At 34.4% G+C, this 18,157-nt stretch overlaps 1 protein-coding gene and 1 long non-coding RNA gene across 6 annotated transcripts in view; one reads left to right on the plus strand and one right to left on the minus strand.

Annotated features, from left to right (window-relative positions):
* Nucleotides 1-5,175, plus strand: part of LOC145666638 (uncharacterized) — a 52,291-nt gene extending 47,116 nt beyond the window's left edge. The window contains exon 3 of the long non-coding RNA XR_014127800.1: nt 5,049-5,175. This is a non-coding gene — a long non-coding RNA (uncharacterized LOC145666638). The remainder of the gene's footprint in view (nt 1-5,048) is intronic.
* LOC145666637 (transducin-like enhancer protein 4) overlaps nt 1-18,157 on the minus strand; it is a 355,168-nt gene that overhangs the window by 177,933 nt on the left and 159,078 nt on the right. The window lies entirely within an intron of this gene.

Raw genomic sequence — 18,157 nt, forward strand, 5'->3', positions numbered from 1 at the left:
TGATGGTCGTGTTCGCGAATAAAGGAGGGTCGAGGGACACTGGAAGACGATCGAAGTGATAAGGGGAGAGAAAGCCCTCTATGTACGGATGAGGGAAAGAGGATCTATTGACTTCAGACCATGTTTGATGTTGGGAACGGTAGCAGCTGCGCCCATGTATTCAAGGGAGTTCTATAAGAACCAGAAGCAAGATGGAAGAAGAAAGGAGAGAAGTGCCCCCACTGCTGAACAAACTCTCACCCCACAGATCTCGAACTCTTGTGAAGCAATTTCTTTTGTTTCCTATACGCCTACCCCCATGTTTTCATAACTTTTCCTACAACAATATTTATTATGACTTGTTGAGGGGGAACACCAAAACTGGATTATTACCTCAGAGCTACTACATAATCTCTCACCTTCATGCCCTATCTTTTTAAATCTTTTGCTTCCTCCATGAAGAAAACTGATGTGTACAGAAAAAAAAAAACTATCAAAGCTCTTTTCAATAAGTTTTATGAAAGTTTCTGACACAAGGTGATTTTCAATCAATAACATGTTGAATTTTGTGGTACTCTTTGAGTGTATTCTATTTTAGTACATATACCAAAAATACTAGATCGAGCAACGGCGTTCGAGGAGTTTATATTTTAACGTAAATTCTAAATATACAATTAGACTGAATAAAAAGTGATTTTATGAGCGGGCGAGATCAGCCGCAAGCTGCTCTTCCACTGACTCTTGTCAACACACAAAAATTGTTTAAAATCCTTGCAATAATAATAATAACGCAGAATACATTAATGGATCATACATTAGGTCTTGCTATCATTTAAGATTTAGAACTTGGCCACGCATGTTGAGATCTGAAGAATAATTTCTGGTATGTTCATATGTTATCATCGTTGATTTTACAGACATCTATCCAATGTAGACTAGCTTACATATATTCCTTTGTATAAAAGAAAATAGTTGGCCATTGGTGGAATGGAGTACCTTCAGCACAGATCGTTATATTTATCATATCACAAATATGTATCAATTTCACATAAAACCAAAAGAAATAAAGAAACTCAAGCTATAGCTGTATTAATTTCTAAGTTATGTATTCTAAGTTACGTATTAATTTCCTAAACAGAATATGCATACTGAAATCACGCGTAAAGTTACTTCATGATGCTGAATGCTTATCTTTGAGACAAGTGGCCCCAAATTTGAATTACGCTCGAGAAAGGAAGCAACCTCTATCCAATGATACGACTTCACCATGAAATGTTAAGACTAACATAACCATTAAAGGAGTGGTCATGTATGCAGAAGAGTGACACATTTTACATACTCTGAAATATTATATCGTCATTAAATTTTATATATCGAACTATCTTTTCATCAACACCAGTAATTAGCAAATGTATTACGTAATATTGAAATATTATTATAATTTTAAATTCAAATAATATACTTTCTACTATTATTTATGAAATTGGAGAGAGAGAAGAATAGCGTAGAATTAACTATCCCTTTTCCAGAGCTTTTGAGAATCTGAAACAAAAGTACCTTTTAAAAGAATCCTCTTTGTTCGTAAGCCAGCTAGGCTATATAATCAATCTTATATCTTTCCTCTCTTAAATACTACTGCAGTATTTGTTTTCATTATAAGAAAACTGTCGCGCAGGGTGGTCAAAAGAAACTTTGTACAATGGGGGGAAGTTTTATTGTATTGTATCTAAATAGCGAATTTTTGAGGTCGAAACGTGCCAACTCATGTTCATGTTACACTAACTGGACACGCTTTCTCGCGGCTTTAATTATAAACTGCTTTTGAAAGAAGAGAAGAAACTAAGGGAAAAAGAAATGAAAACTACAAAAAAGTCGGAACGCAAGCAAGCAGGCGGGTCACGGATCATCATTCCTTGAGCGCTGAAACAAGGAATTCCCACGTCACTTCCTCCCATTTCCTTGCACCTTTTGAATTCACGGTCTCTTCTGCGCCCGCCAGGAAGGCGCCACTTCATCGCGTGTAGCGAAATCCACCGAAAATAGTGGAAGTAAAATGACGGGGAGAAAAAGCTTCAGCTCAACCACTGCCCGGCACGATTCCTCACCAAGGTGGCAAAGTTATCATTCCAACATGAAATCTGTTTCCCAGTTTTTTCTTCCTTTTCCAATACAATTATTATGCAAACCAGAAAGGATATTTTTCTATTCTTCAACAGAAGAAAGTGCGTGTGTTAACTTCACCACCTCCTTTTTTTTGCACTTCTTACTATCCCTGCTTCCTTTCTTCTCTATAATATAGGCCTATTTGTCGAACCGTTCCACATTATACGGAATTCCAATCTACTAATAACATAGCTACGTTTCAAACAAAATAGTTATTTTCCTCAATGAATAATTGGTACGCGACACATTCAAATACATTAATAGTTTGTTACTTAATTTATAATTTGCTACACGACGAAATCCTTACGAGAATTATTAACTTATTCTCGGCCGCAACACAAAATATCTCACCACTACCGAAAGAAAAAGCCAACGGGAATAAAACGACGACTTAAAAAGAGCGATTACTACACGGACCGTTACATGTTTTATTAGTACAAACGGTTTATTTCTATGTATGTTTTATACCTCGTATACGTAATCCTTGATAAAATAGTTGGCTCAAGAAACAAAATAAGATGCTCATAACGGAAGGATTATTATAATTTACTTTTAAATTATGCGTCTTAATAAGATAAAAACGCACATTATTAATATAGAAATACTGAAACCAGAATACTGGTGATGACATGTGTACTAAGGTTATCATACGAAACTGACTTACTAGTAACGGGTATTGAATATGATTGTTACCAAAGTTCGCTTTATACTAGTTAGAGACAGAAATCTAAGTTTTAATCCGAGAAGCGATACAATTACAAGTGAATTTGCGATGATAACCTCATCTTTACGCTGACACATACTGATTTTATTATTTAAAAAATTATTATTAATGTAAACTACGTCAATTCAAGTTGCAAAATTTATATATATATACACACAAGTATATAATAGCAATTTTTTTTTTTTTTTTTTTTTTTTATATATATATATACGCTTCATTAGGGCTTGAAATTAGCAGGTGTACTTTCGGTGTGTATGGTACCGGGAACGATCCACGGTGGAGGCTTGGATCAAGTCTCATGCTGAAATTTAAGTCACATGTTCCACACTAATAAATCAGTTATCCTACATCTATTTACCTACCGTGAGTATATTTGATGCAAAAGATCATATGAGATACAATCTGCTTTCTTTCTTTCTTTTTTTTTCAACATAATCTTCAGTGATCGCCTGATAACATTATTATCAAATTGAAAACCTGCAAGGTGTACTTTAAGATGAAGAAAAAACACTATGTACTTGTTAATATTCAGATTAAGAAACTATTCAAAAATAAGAACTGCATAATTTTGAACATTGCTACACAATTTATCGCCGACAATTATTACATACCCAATAATAATACATTCAATAACTTCAATATTCTTTCATGTATCACAGCTGTCTTATTTATTATTTTTAAAAATAATATATGAGGTTATTTTAAAAAGTGTTTTCAAAAATACAAATAACTTCGAAAATGATATCACAGATTTCGATTTGAGTTTTAATTTATTTTCTTGTATGTCCCACGACTGAGAAAGCACCAACGTAACGATTGCTATTACGAACTACTTAGGTGTAATGTCACATTCAGTACTTTCATTTTCTTAATTAAATTTTATCATCTTTATGCAGAATTCTTTATCTCATTATATTAAACCCCATATCGCCGAGCTTTGAAAAAAAAAATAACCTTGACTAACTGAGTAATTACAGCAGCAAATTACCATGCAGGCTTCCAACCAATTAATTAATTAACATCTGCAATCTACAAAAGAAATGATAGGAAACATTTCCTTCTTTTATTACTTATTTTCACGTTATCTTGTATGCTCAGAAGATGCCTCAAGAAATTGGTAGAAATATTAAGTTTAAAAAAAAAGAAATCCTCTAGGTGAGGCTTACCAGCTAGTTTAATTTACAACAGTTTTCTGCAGAATCTGATTTTTCTTTAACTTATAAAGAACTATATATTCTAGGATATGTACGAGAAAGTCCAATACAGTTCTCAAAGAGACATGAATAGGAACTTCACGTTACTTTACGTGATCAAAAAATTCAAGTATAGGCAAAAAAAAAAAAAAAAAAGTATCAAAATTACATGATAAAGAAATGTTCCATATCTGAAACTCTGCTTTCTTCCTAAACTTTTCTTTTCTCTTCAGTGGTATTTCATCGCTGTTTGAAATTGTCTATTACAAATTGCAAACATGTCACACTGCAAGAGACGACAACACAACCAATAAAAGATTAGAAACTTCCCGAAGATCTGGAAAGCAAACAAGAACAAAAGCACTTACATTTAGTGATGTTCTTTCGATTTACACCACATTAAACAAGAAGCTTAGAACACAAATTTCCTTCAAATTAAACTTTAATCTAAGTTGTTAAAACTACTACTGAGCCTCATTTCCTTGCTAGTCATGTTGGAAATGAAAAGGAAAAAATATTAGCAAAAAAGCCGCAAAACGTCAGGCGTGCTCTGTGGTTTTGTGAGGTTCGCGTGCGTGGTTGCCAAATCGGTGACCACACCGTGTTCTACCAGGGACTCTCCCAACACAACACGGCTCCGTTGCCTTGGAAACATCGTGGTTTGTTTCGCAGCCAGTCTCCAAGGCAGAGGTTTGCTCTAAAACCACTACCTCCCACTGTAAAATAAAAATTATATTTTACATGTTTTCCGGGCTAATTGCTTTTATTATTTTTTTCATTTTTTAATTTTTTTTAAACCCTCGTTTCAATATATTCTGTAAATGCTCAGTGACACTTTTTTTTTTTTTTTTCAAAAATCTGAAGTGGAAAATCACATCTATTTAGCTTCCTTCAGTACCTTTATAAGTTTTATTTGTTCAAATATATATATATATATATATATTGTTTTTTCCTATCTCACAGCCAAATTATTTGCATCTCTGCTTTAGGTGTACGGCAATTGAGAAACTGCTTTAATTGACGAGAAAGCTAACTCCATCCTAGTTAGCCAGAAGCAAGTAATGGAAGCCAATGAGCTAACCAGACACCACATAAACAGGCCTTTGTGAGTCATAGTGCAATATAGTTTAATAACAACATATTCTGTATTTCGAAATAATTATCCAATATTAAAGAATAACTTATTACTTAATTACACTAAAACCAAGTTTCATATTATTAAATTCAAATTAGCTTTCATAATCTGTTAGCATACAGTATTGCTCTTCTCTTTACACAAAACTTCGAATGTACGTTATTTTTTTCTTCATTTAATAATGTGTTAATTAAATTACTTTATCCTCCTGGGAACAACATAATACTGTTTGAGTTAGTGCTACAAAGCATTCAATGAAGTAGATACAGCGGCGATGAATACACATGAAAGCACGTTATGATTAATTAGTGATAAACATACGCATAGTGAAACAGTTTCCGCGTACGGAATTATTAGGGTTCTTGCATTTGATGCGGGAAGTTGGAGTTCGATTTCCGGTGGGAGTATTAGTATAGACAGTTCGAATGCCTATTAAACTAAGGTCTGTATCTCATATAGTTTAAGATGACTGCATCTTGGGTCGTTATTAGTTTAAGATGTTCTCGACTACAAGTTTCTGTTAGAATGCTTTGTAGTTGTTCGATCTCATTCATTTGCTACTTTTTGGAATGTAATAGAATAGTTCACATCTTTTTAGGCTCTAAAGACATTTTACGGACCCGTACAGTTCTCATGCAGAAAAGGGATTTAAACAGACATTACTGCAAATGATTCTTTTTAATACGATGAAACTTACCCTTAAGTCTTTTTCGTTCATTAATATGAAAGTTATTAGCAAATAATCTTTTATAAGTGAAAGAATTTCACTTATTTAGTGCCGCAAGACCTTAGAATTTTTTATCTTTGAAATGAATGAAAGAAATTTCTGATTTTACGTTCCATGTTTATGCTCCGAGGGCTAAAGGAGACGGATGGTTAATGAAAGTGGATGAGACGGGAAAACTCAAAGAAAGCCCATGGATACAGTGTAGTCCACCACAAACTCACATATCCTAGAATCGAACCAGAGACCTCTTGCACCAGAGATTAACCTTCACTATTGAGCAACTGTGTCCCTTCTTTACTTTCGTAGGTGTGTTTTCTATTTCTGAATTTATTGTACTCTGCAGCTTGTTCGAAGTAAAAGCCAACATATTTTCGTACAGCTTCGGTAAATAAAATGCCAAAAATCCTTTAATAAAATAATCTTTTTAAAGATAATATTTTGCAAATGTAAATTTGTTTTCTAAGCTACTTTTATTGATGTATGCAAGATGAATCCTAATTCAACGAACGCAAGAAGAAGAAATGTAAACAACAAATAGAGATAGTTAATTACTTGTAGTGTTGTGAGTTTCGAATAAAGTGTGTGTGGCAACATCGTTTGCCAATCTCGAAGGTCTAGTGAGGGATCAACCATCATTTCCTTTCCTTTTTCTCGGTGATGTCTGAGCGTAGCGGAGCGCATCGGCTCTGCTCTATTGGTGGCCTCAGTGAGGCGGCAACCAAAAGAAAAGACAGACAGAGGGAGCCAGAAAAGAAAGAAGAAGTAAAAAAGAGAGGAAATGGTTGATAGAACAGCCACCGCTTGGCCGCCAAGCGTGACGACTTCATTAGGCACGGAGCCAGCCCTCTTTGCCAGGCACAAAATGTCTCATCTGATACAAGTGTGAGACCTCCTATTTGTTTCAAATTGCGCCCTTTGATCTTCCACTAGTTAAATGATCACTCGGAAACAAATCTGCACGTATGGCCGACTTCTTGAGGAGACTATTTTTCCAATCTATGTATGTATGTATGCTTTACTAGGTAAAATATGATACTAAGAATTTGACAGTGTGATAAGTAGGAAATGGTATTGACTCTTCAAAACAATATTATCACTTACATTGCTGAAAATTACTTATTTATTCCATAAAATATCCTTATTGGATCCACCATTTAAATATAAGATAAACTTGCATTATACTGTACTAATTTTAAAAAACCTGAAAACCCACAATTCAAAACCTGAATTTACCCTAACATTTAACACAAGAAATACATGTTATTTTTATTTAATTTTAATAATAACTTTACATTTAGTCTGTTAAGTATATGATTTATTGAGTTTTGATTCTTTAAAAGTAATTATAAGACACATCTCTCCTATTTCTAGATAACCAAATTTCAGAAATGGAAAGAACATCTCGATAGAATCATAACTGTTTCTATAGGCACTAATGAATTAAAAATCGCAAACGTAATTTTGTATGTATTACTATGAAGCACGTACTTAATTAAATATGTGAATTAATAATCTACTTTATTAGGAGAATCTTCACTACTCGATAATCAAATGTGAAGATCAGAAACAACTGAAATTTACAATATTCTGAACGTTTTCTAATATCAATGACGTAATTGAATAACGTTTACTAAGTAGAGTTGAACAGCTGCTTTAGATAGGAAATTTGCTACACTGCTACTACTGACAGCTAAACTGCTGTCCTCTATAAGGAAGGAGAGAAAAAAAGATTTTGATCCCCCAAGTCAACAACAGCTTTTTAAATTAAAAAAGAAAAAGAAGATGGTGGGGGAACTGCCGGAAATCATTCCCTTCTCGCTAACCCCTCGGGAAGCACTCGAGTGTTTATCCTGTAAACAGGCGCCTCCAAAGCCTCCACCCTTCTCCCTAAAGAAATGTAATAACGGAATCACACATGCGAAAAATACAACATTTGGAAGGGTCATCTCTTCGCAGCATTTCTCTCCACTCCCTTTACTTTGGTTATTGAGATAGCAAACAATGGGACATAATAAGTGATCCGATGTTGGTTTTCTGGTCCGCCGAGAGAAGAAGCATAACGTGTCCTCACTCTGTAATTCTGTTTCCTCTACTTTTCATAAAAGGGGACAGCAAGTGTTGCTTCTAGAAGGGAGAACGTATGACGGTCTTCGCTATCAAATCAAAGTTTGTGCTCTACACCCTACGATATAAAAATTCTGCAGGCACCAAACAATAAAAATCAATCCTTATTTTCTTCTAGTCCTCTATTTCTCCTTCCCATAAAATTAGTGTACTTTTGTGTGTGTGTGTGTGTATGTATGTATGTATGTGTGTGTGTTATTTTCTTTATACTGAATGAAGTTACTGATTCATTCTGTAATTCTTTGGAATATATTCAATATATAATACAGGTACTCAAAAAATGTGAAAGTTGATTTCGTTTAATGATTGTTTTACTATTTACAACAGATGTGCTTACAAAACCCCAAACACGAGGCGTGTTTTTAAAGTAAGTACCGTACCTATTTTATGTTTATTTAAACAGACAGGAAAGACTTCCGTAGTCTTTAAATATTTTAACAACCCAAAAGCGTCTCCGTACATGCCTTATTTTGCAACCGCTGCTTCCACAGCCTCTCCCTGCAGTGCTGTTTTTTCGATAAAGATTTTGTCTTAGGTAGGCAATTAGAGAACAAATATACGAGGCGTTTTTTTTTTTGTTTTTTTTAAGTAAGTACTTTTTTGAAATTCAGCCGCTGCAGCGCTGTGGTCAGTATACACGCATACGCGCTAAGGACCTACATCTGTTGACAAGACACATACGCCATTATGGAAAAATTCGACCATGTTTAAGTTTGTTTGTGATTAGTTAAAATGCCCCCGCCGAGTAAGAATTCCGCCGACTGTGCAATATACGCTGTGATTCGTTTTCTAGTGCTAAAGACGTGAAAGTGATTCATTACCAGATTAGTGAAGTGTATGGAGAAAACATACTGAGCAATAACAGATAACGACGAAATCGTAAAGTGTCTGCTCTCTTTAACTTTTTCGCGAACTTTCTGCACCAAGTCTTTAGTGATGATAACAAGGTCGCCCACTTCGTTCATCAGAACATTCTTGCGGTCATCTTTAAAAGCTTTAAGCCATTTATGTACCATTCCATCACTCATATATTTGGAGGTATGTATATAGACAGATGATTGCACAAAAGGTAGCAGCTGCGCTTGCTGAAAAGTACTTCTAAAGCATGGTGTCTTACTTCTCCAGAATTATCACTATCTCCCTTAGCCTCACAGAATAATTGTGGGACGTAAACTGAAAAATCGAATAAATAAAACACAGTAAACATATAAGGGCCACGGAAAGTTCTGTGTAGGGTTACAAATCTAATTAATTATTCTTGTTAGTACATGATCTGAAAGATGGCGTCACTGACAGCTTAGTGGTATAGGAAATTTCAATTAACAAACTGATACTCAGGGATCAGTTTTCCTTCTTTTTTTTTTTTTTTTCATTGTTTTGATTCGTAATTCCTAGCGCAGTGTTCTGTAAATAAACTACATTAGTTTATTTTAGACCCAATGGCAATTTGGGAGCCAAATGAGTAAAACGTTTTTAATAAAATTAATAAATAACGAGCATACTAAATAATTAAAATATTTCTTGGTGTTTCGTTTGTTTCATTTTCGTTCAAAACCATTACTGCACGTCTATCTCTGCAAAAAATGTGCTGAAATATAATTTACAATCTGTAAACATTTGACTGGTGGTTCTTAAATTGCAAAAAAAAAAAAAAAAAAAAAAAAAAAAAAAAAAAAAAACGCTATAATAGTTAGTGTGTTTTGCTCAATCTCCAAAATGACCTGACTTACTAGTAGCCAAACATATTTTTTTTTCTGCCTTATTTGACCAGTCTCCTTGCCTTCTATTCATTTACTTTCAAGAGGAAAAGCATTTTCTACCATTCCTACAATTCAAGTGCATATATGCTGTTTCATTCAGACAGAAGAAGCACATCTCAAATAACACAGTCTCTCTTCTGTGACGGTGCTTGGTCTATTTGCAGGGCTCTCTCGTGCAGCGTCCTTACAGAATCTTGAGCAAGGCAAAGCAACTAACGAGTGTAGGCTGTGTTGTTGTTCTTCCGGTACCCTTCCTTCTCTTACACATAAGAACCGAGTGAACTGCAATATCGCTTCTCCTCCGCCAACTGTTTACTCTGGCTTCCAAACTCAAATAATTTCCCGCGCTGTTGCTAAACAACGTGGACGAATGTTTACTTAGCAGAGACTGCGCCCCAGCCGCTAACCGTAGATTATATTATCGCAGTGTGCAGCTCAAACACCTACCAAGCCAACATTCAAGTTTCGGAACTTTATTTACTTCTTCGAATGAGATGAAATGCCTTTCAACAAAGGCAATCGATTTCAAACTGAGGAGCTAGTATACTAGCCTAGATTATACTCCTCTTAGATGAATAATAATAATAATAATAATAATAATAATAATAATAATAATAATAATAATAATAATAATAATAATACAAGTTTTTTTTTAAATATATATACAATTTTTTCATTCCTGACGCATTGCGCTAAAAACTTCGAAATATTTTACGCAGGCAAATGACTAATGAGAGTTCACTAAACGGATCAAGAAAACACTTTATTGAAGAATTCTGCCAAATCAATATTATCACCAACATTAACGTCATCTAATAATTGCAAAGATCTTACACAAACAAATACGTCCATCAGTCATACAATCGAATCGATCATTGCTGCGATATGTAATTCAACCCAAATACACAAGTGCAAAAAAACATGGAGATAGCTAAATAATGTTCGTGGCTATTGACAACTATTAATCTTAAACTAATCTAGTTAACTATTTGTTTACCAAATGTAAATATCTCGTTAAAAGTAAGGATACCAAATGCTTTCATGGTTTGACGGTCGATTCGCGTATTGGTTTACTTAAAATGCTGTAATTTCATTGTCTGTTCATGTATCTTCTAGCGAAACAAAAGAATGAATGTTAACAGACACTGTGAAGAATGTATTGTAATATTATTGGAGTTATTTTACATTTCAAAATATGCGGTTTATTCGTACTGGAAGAGCAAACAGTTAATTTTAATTCCGCAACTAATATGGTGTGGATCAGAATCACTCTTATTTTCTATTAATACATTGTATTTTAAATCAATTATTTAAAAAAAAAAAAAAAATACTTCAAGGTACTTAAATGTACAAAAAAAAAAAAAACGCATTTCTGACTGTATATTACAAATCATCAACAACTGGATTAGGTAAACGACATTTTTACTCAAACTATACTATTTGAAGGTTAATACAAAAACTATTGCCGTCTGTCGCTGTTCCCAAATTCATCGTCATAGCACTCATAATACAATATATACTGCTATATTTTAAACGTCCAATGGATTCTTTTTTTTTTTTTTTTTTTTGGGTGGGGTGTATTTTCGTGACTCTTTCTGGTAGATGGAAATTCATTCATTACAGAAAACCGAAAAAGAACACGCAAAATAATAACAAAGCATCAACATTGTAGCTCGAATGGGTTTGGTAATAAGAAACAGGGTCCGCAGACCCACGTTCGAGTTTCAAAAGATTATAGAAACATATACAGTAGTAGTTATGTTTGTCGTACTGGTGCTCCAAACATTTTAGTCTTAAATAAACTATCGCGAAGTTGAAACTATCGTATTAACAAAGACATTATTATTATTATTATTATTATTATTATTATTATTATTATTATTATTATTATTATTATTATTATTATTATTATTATTATTATTATTATTATTATATTTTCCACTTATCACCCTGATAATATCGTATGTACTTCGAGCCAGCTAGTCGACAGCCTCTTTGGGCTGTAGCGTAATTATAAACAAACAGGTAATTTCTTAGGGAGACAAATAAACAAGCATTTGGAATAAACAGCTACAAGTCGAAAATTATATTGTATAACAAATACATAATGACATTTATTTATGTTGTAGGTTTGACAGCACTGGAATACCGTATGTTCTTCAGTTTTACATAAAGCTTTTTTTCTCTCTCTCTCTCTTTCTCTCTCTCCATCGAGTAGATGTACTGCAGGAATGCTCCCTTAATAAGAGTACGGAAGTTTGCAAACACTAATGTCAATAGAGGATTATGAAATGTCAATGACACCATAGGGGAAACAAAAAGCACATGCACGCTATGAAGCATGATACCGCAAGCATAGTTACTAACAAGGAGGAAAATGGCTGGCTACCTTGGTTAACATTCGCAAAATATACGAAACAATCTTGTTACTGCTCCGTACGGAATTAGTCGATAGTTTAGCAAGCCAACCTAGTCGACATTTTAACTTTTTTAAAAAAATGACAATTACTGTGATATTTTAGATGTTCCTCGAGCTACGAAAAGGGTAGATGATGACTTCGACCTTCTACCTCACCCGCTATAAAATTATGGCATTTTAAGGTGGCTCCAAGAAACTCTCTTTCCTTCCAAAGTGCACTGGGAATTTAAATTACCAACACTAACACCTTTCTTAAACAGTAAGAAAGGAAGATGGAGAAAGACGCTTGCTTTACTCGAGAACCTTTCTACAACACAAAAGTTAGTAATACAGTATACTAGTGTATATTTCGCACTAGAACCTCGCATTTTTGGTAAATGAGAGACAAATTCTTCATGTTTTGATCATTAAATGTTGCTAATATATATCAACAACTGAAAATCTCTTTTCAACGAATTGTTCTTTCGAAAAATCGGGTAGAAGTATATTAATTACATGATTACAAATCTTGTTTCCTTTACACAAATTCGAATTAAAAATTTTGTATTTTCGAAATGACAGAAAGAGGACAACAAAACTAAATAATGAACGAAAAAATATACTACTCCGTGAAAACTTGTTTGTACTTCACACTTCCCCACATTGAAGATTAATTTTAAAACTGCACATTGCTATTTCATAAATTTAAATACGTATATTACAGCACCAAGCATCTTAGGAAGGTGATTCATTACACCAAATGGAAAAGAGTTTTAATAAGCCTAAGTTAAGGAAAGGTAGGCTATTCAACTGGCAACACTGGCCTCTTTGCCGAGCATTAGTCAACCAATTCATCTGCCAACGTTGATACAGCAGTCATTTCATGAAACTCGAATTTCCAACGTTTCATCCACGCTGGGCCAATATACTTTATGATTGGAAAAAGTGCAATTAAGAGTACAGGATCAATACTGTTGGATGAACATAGGCAAATTGTTAATTAGCCAACTTATGCTTGAAAATATTTTGGACCAATAAATTTTTCAACTTTATATTTTTATTAATAATTAGTAGTAGATTTATATGCAAAATGCATGTTTGTAGTAACATGCAGAAACACATGGAAAATGTTTTCTTCTTTCCGACGGACTTGCAAGAAGTCGTTGGAGACGTGTGTTGGAGCATATAAGTGCATATTTTGAGTGAATTTCGAAGTGCATGCATATTTCGTAAACTTTGCAGGATTACAAGAAAGTAGGTTATACTTAAAGTGAACTGACTCACTTTGTAAACGCAGATGTAGAATAAAATGTTGTATAGAATAATAAAAGACAGTGTTGTATCCTATCCTAAATTAGTCCACCTGACTTGTCCTGCACACGGTCTTTATTGCGTAGCAGAAACAATCAAATGCTAATATCTAACAGTAGATGCGCTTGTATCAAATGTAAAGAAAGTATTTGTGAAAGTACATATCTTTCGCGAAGTTACGAAAAATTTCCCAGTACCTTTTCAACCAGTGGAGCTTATGGCTAGAAGCTGTGCCGTATTATGCAGATAACTTAAATCAAGTGAAGACAGTTGTAGACTCACCAAGTCCCGATGATGCAGCCGCTATTTATGTCTCAAAAGTGTTTCTCTACAGGTGGCATTGAGAACAAAATTAAGTACATACACAACCACTTCTCGAGAATACTTGAAATTATCAGACAGTTGAAATCTCGTAAAAATGCTTTGCAACATTCACTCTCCTTATTGGGCGAATTATCGCACACTTTGTCCAGTGAAACAACTCACGGTGTTGCGAAAATAGCGTCAAATAAACTTTGAAAAGTATTAGGCAAAAATCCCGGGTACAAAATAATATGTGCCATTGCAAATGTACTTAATGGTGAAAGCATAGAATTGGAAGAGAACGTAACACAGGAAGACACTTGGTGTTTTTCACATGCACCAGGGACTAATGCTGATGTAGAAAGAAACTTTTCGACCTACAAAACGTTTCTTACTGATAAACGCAGAGGGTTGACAGAAGAAAACCTAAGGAAAACTTAATAGTTCATTGCAACAGAGATCATTAAGATCAGATATTTTTGTGAGAAACTGACATTTTATTTTCTTAGTGTATATTTCAGTGCATATGTTAAATTTTTAAATGCATATTTTAGTACATATTTTTGATATTTTTCGTGCATATTTTGGGGTTGGTTTGAGCATGGAAATCCGGGCTCTAATAATCAGCAATTGTCAAACATGCAGACAATTTTCAGGTAAGATCAACAAATGTACTGCTAGGGACGTCTTTTTCCAAAGCTGTAGGTTTCCCGAAAAGTTAAAAAAAAAAAATAAATAAATAAATAAAAATTAAAAAAAAAAAAATCAGAGGCGTATATAGGAACTAGTACAAATTCTATATAAATATCCATGTTTTGGAACGGCACATCTATACAACGATAAGGCAGATATTAGAAAAATATCCAGAAATCACTCAATTTATAATTCGAAATCACTTTGGATAAATACAAACAGCGTTTGGAAACACTGATATTTACCATGTATCAATTTCTATGAAGTTTCTCAAACCACTTTATTTTGATCATCTCATCATAATTTCCTATTATTAAAAAAAAAAAAAAACGCTACAAGAACTGACCTTATGAATTTTTTGTCCTAAGGTTTTGTCCGAACCTTACTTTTCAAAACATTTTTATTTGGTATAGTGAATCACCTTCTGTAATTTGGTGGTGTTATATATATGTCAACTTTATACTCTAATTTTACACTGGCCTAACTTAATGTCACGCTAACAACGTAAATACATCCCTCACAACTACTATGTTAACAAAAAGAACAGATCAAATAAGTGTAACAAACACTTCGCAACACTTAGTACGTAATCTCTGAAAGTATACGTAGCTGAAAGGTAGCCAATTTGAATCTCTTCCGAAATCTATTACTCAGAAAGATTCCAACAAACCTGTAAGAAGTTGTTTAAAAGATTTTTTTTTTTTTTTTAAATGAAATAAGTCGTGTTTACAGGAGACAGAAGCAAGAATTTAGATTAGCGCAGGTAATGTGGTGACACGCTGCCAACCAAAACAACTGAGGCGGGAAGTATTTTCTCTTTGGTTGTGCGATCAAAGCGAGACCCGCGAAACTAAAATTAGGGCCCCCTCCGTTCCGAATTCCACACGCGGTTCTTAGCAACCCGAGCCGAGGAACTTGGAAGATAAAAGACAAGGTCTACTGTGCCAAGAATTTGCTGCTGGTTTTAAGGAGATGGATTGACACATGTCTCAAGTACGGTTGGAATTTGCCCGAGACCTCGAGAGGGATAGAACTTGTTCAAGGCATGTACGTAAAACAAAAACAAGAAACTTCCATTCCAACTGGATGATGACGCTGTTGCCAGTGAAGAATTCCACTTGTCGTTGTCATCAAGAAGACACAAAATGAAACGGATGTCGATTTATCTACTTGTCACGACTTCTGGCTTGTTTTCACTACCTCAAGTTGTTCAGTTAACACAATAATTGCAGGATGCAATACTCTTTATGTATTGAAAATCTGATTGCTTAATGAACTACTTTGTACGTAAACAGGATGACATGTTCATTTTATTAAGAGTAATTGGTAATCAAATACAATCATTAAAAAAAAAAATTCAGTATGGTGTCAATGATGAAGCTTAAAAGAAAAGAAAAACTGAATAACGATTTTCGAACAGCTGAAGAAATATATGGAGCTATTGATAATTCCTCTGTTAGATTTACAATTTCAGGATATAAGCATGCTAAAAAAAATTTTTACACATGTAGTAATGGAATTGAACTACCTAGAATGTAGTCCAATTAGAAAAAAATCATTAACTCGGTTCAGATGTTGCATTCGTACCAACTCATAAGTGTGTACCATCTCATTTTCCAGCTTGAGGATAGGTGTGCTCAGTGGTGCTATTCAGCCAGTTCGCTAGGAGCGGTTGTTAAAACGTTTCGAGTTTGCAGAACCGTTTGTTATACGAAATCATAAACTCACGTACACACACACGCAGCTGAAGAACTTGTTGGATACAAATTGTTCACAGCTAAAAACAATTGACAATCTTGTTTTGCTCTGAACGTACCAGAAGGTTAATGGCAGGGTGGGTGAACGGTAACTTTTATTTTAAGTACCGTATCTTTGTTTTTAGGATATTTTTGAACGAGAAATGCCCTGGATATGCTAAGTGTTTGATCTCGGTGAATCCTTTTTCTTCAATTTTCAGAAAATTGACCTAAGCAATTACGTCTGAAAAACTCCGCTTTCTTTTAAGCCCGAAATGGAAACATGACAACAGTAATTTTCAGAAAGTGTTGCATTTTTTTTTTTCTGCTAGCTTTTCACTTTAGATAGTATATATTTACCACGAAAGGGGGGGGGGAGTCCACGTGCACCAGTGCATCCCCTAAATTCAGCCCTATATACAGGATGGTAAGAAACTATTTGAACAAACTTCGGGAGCTGATTCCCGACACCAATACCAGGAAAAAAAGTCTTCTTGAACTTTGATCAGTGAGGGATAGTTACGGCGATATAAGGTGCTGAAAGAGGGGGAAAATAAACTTGAGAGAGCTGTAATTCATAAACAACACAATGTAGAGAGTGCGGTTTACAACATGATACTCGAAGTCATACCTGCTCGATTGAAAAATGTATGCTTCAAACCTCCGCAAGATGTGTGCGAGGGATTCTCCAAAGGAACATACGGATTACTTACCAGGTTATAGGGTATTCTAAAGTTCCTTTGGGGAATACCTTTCACACATCTTGCGGAGGTGTGAAACATACATTTTTCAATCGAGCAGATATGACTTTGAGTGTCATGTTCTAAATCACACATTCTACGTTGCGTTGTTTTTGAATTACAGGCCTCTGAAGTTTATTTTTCTACGCTTTCGGCACCTTATATCGCCGAAACTATTCCTCACTAACCAAAGTTTAAGAGGACTTTTTTTTTTTTTCTGGTTTCGGTGTCGGGAATCAGCTCCCGAAGTTTGTTCAAATAGTTTCTTACCGTCCTGTATATAGCGGTATCGCATCGCAGTTTGCTACACAAAATCTTAGAAATGCGATGCAAACGAAAAATTGTATCCTATCGCAAAATGCCATGCATCTATGATCATTATTTATTTATTTATTTATTTTTACCTTTACCTATTTTTGCAACAGAAAACAGTTTATCATTATCTTTCCTTTATGACAGAATGGCTCTCTTTCGATCTTACAGTTAAAAGTCAGTGATTAGTCTTCATGGAAACCCGACATTTACACTTAGGTGTCTGTTGGCTCTCAAGAGCACAATCTACTACCAACTACAAACCAAATTATTGGAAACACCGTAGAATTGACGACAGAGACCATATCCTCTTCGACACTTTATTCTATCTGTAAAGACTCGAGCTTACTTTTCAAAAACTAGCTTACTATCGAAAATACGGGATCTTACCAGTACTCTTTTCTGCCCTCCTACTTTTTCATATTTGTTTCATAGTATTGGCCTAGAAATATATAGTATCTGTTTTGCTATGCTTGCTTATTTTACATTGAAGTTACGAGGAAAAATAGTGTTCGATTTAAAATGTTTAAAATACGGAAAACGAATTACATAAGAGTAACAGTTAGCTACAATTAGAAAAACATAAGAAGATTTAAATCCCCAAATACACGAAGGAGCTGGAGAAATACAACTTTTTCTAATAATGACAAAATGAAGGAAATGAACACATTTAGATATTTAGGTAGTGCGAGATCCTTTGACGGAAGATGCGGAAGGAACGTTGAGATCAGGATAGCCCAGGCACTATACAAAAAGAAAGGGCTACCATCAAAGAGCACATCGATAGCAGTAAACACAAGGTACATAGACACTTCGGAAAGAATATTAGAATTGTTCGAGATGTGGTGCTGAGAAAGAA

This window comes from Thermobia domestica, chromosome 12 (genome assembly GCF_964235325.1).
Source record: "Thermobia domestica chromosome 12, izTheDome1.hap1.1, whole genome shotgun sequence".
Classification (NCBI taxonomy): domain Eukaryota; kingdom Metazoa; phylum Arthropoda; class Insecta; order Zygentoma; family Lepismatidae; genus Thermobia; species Thermobia domestica.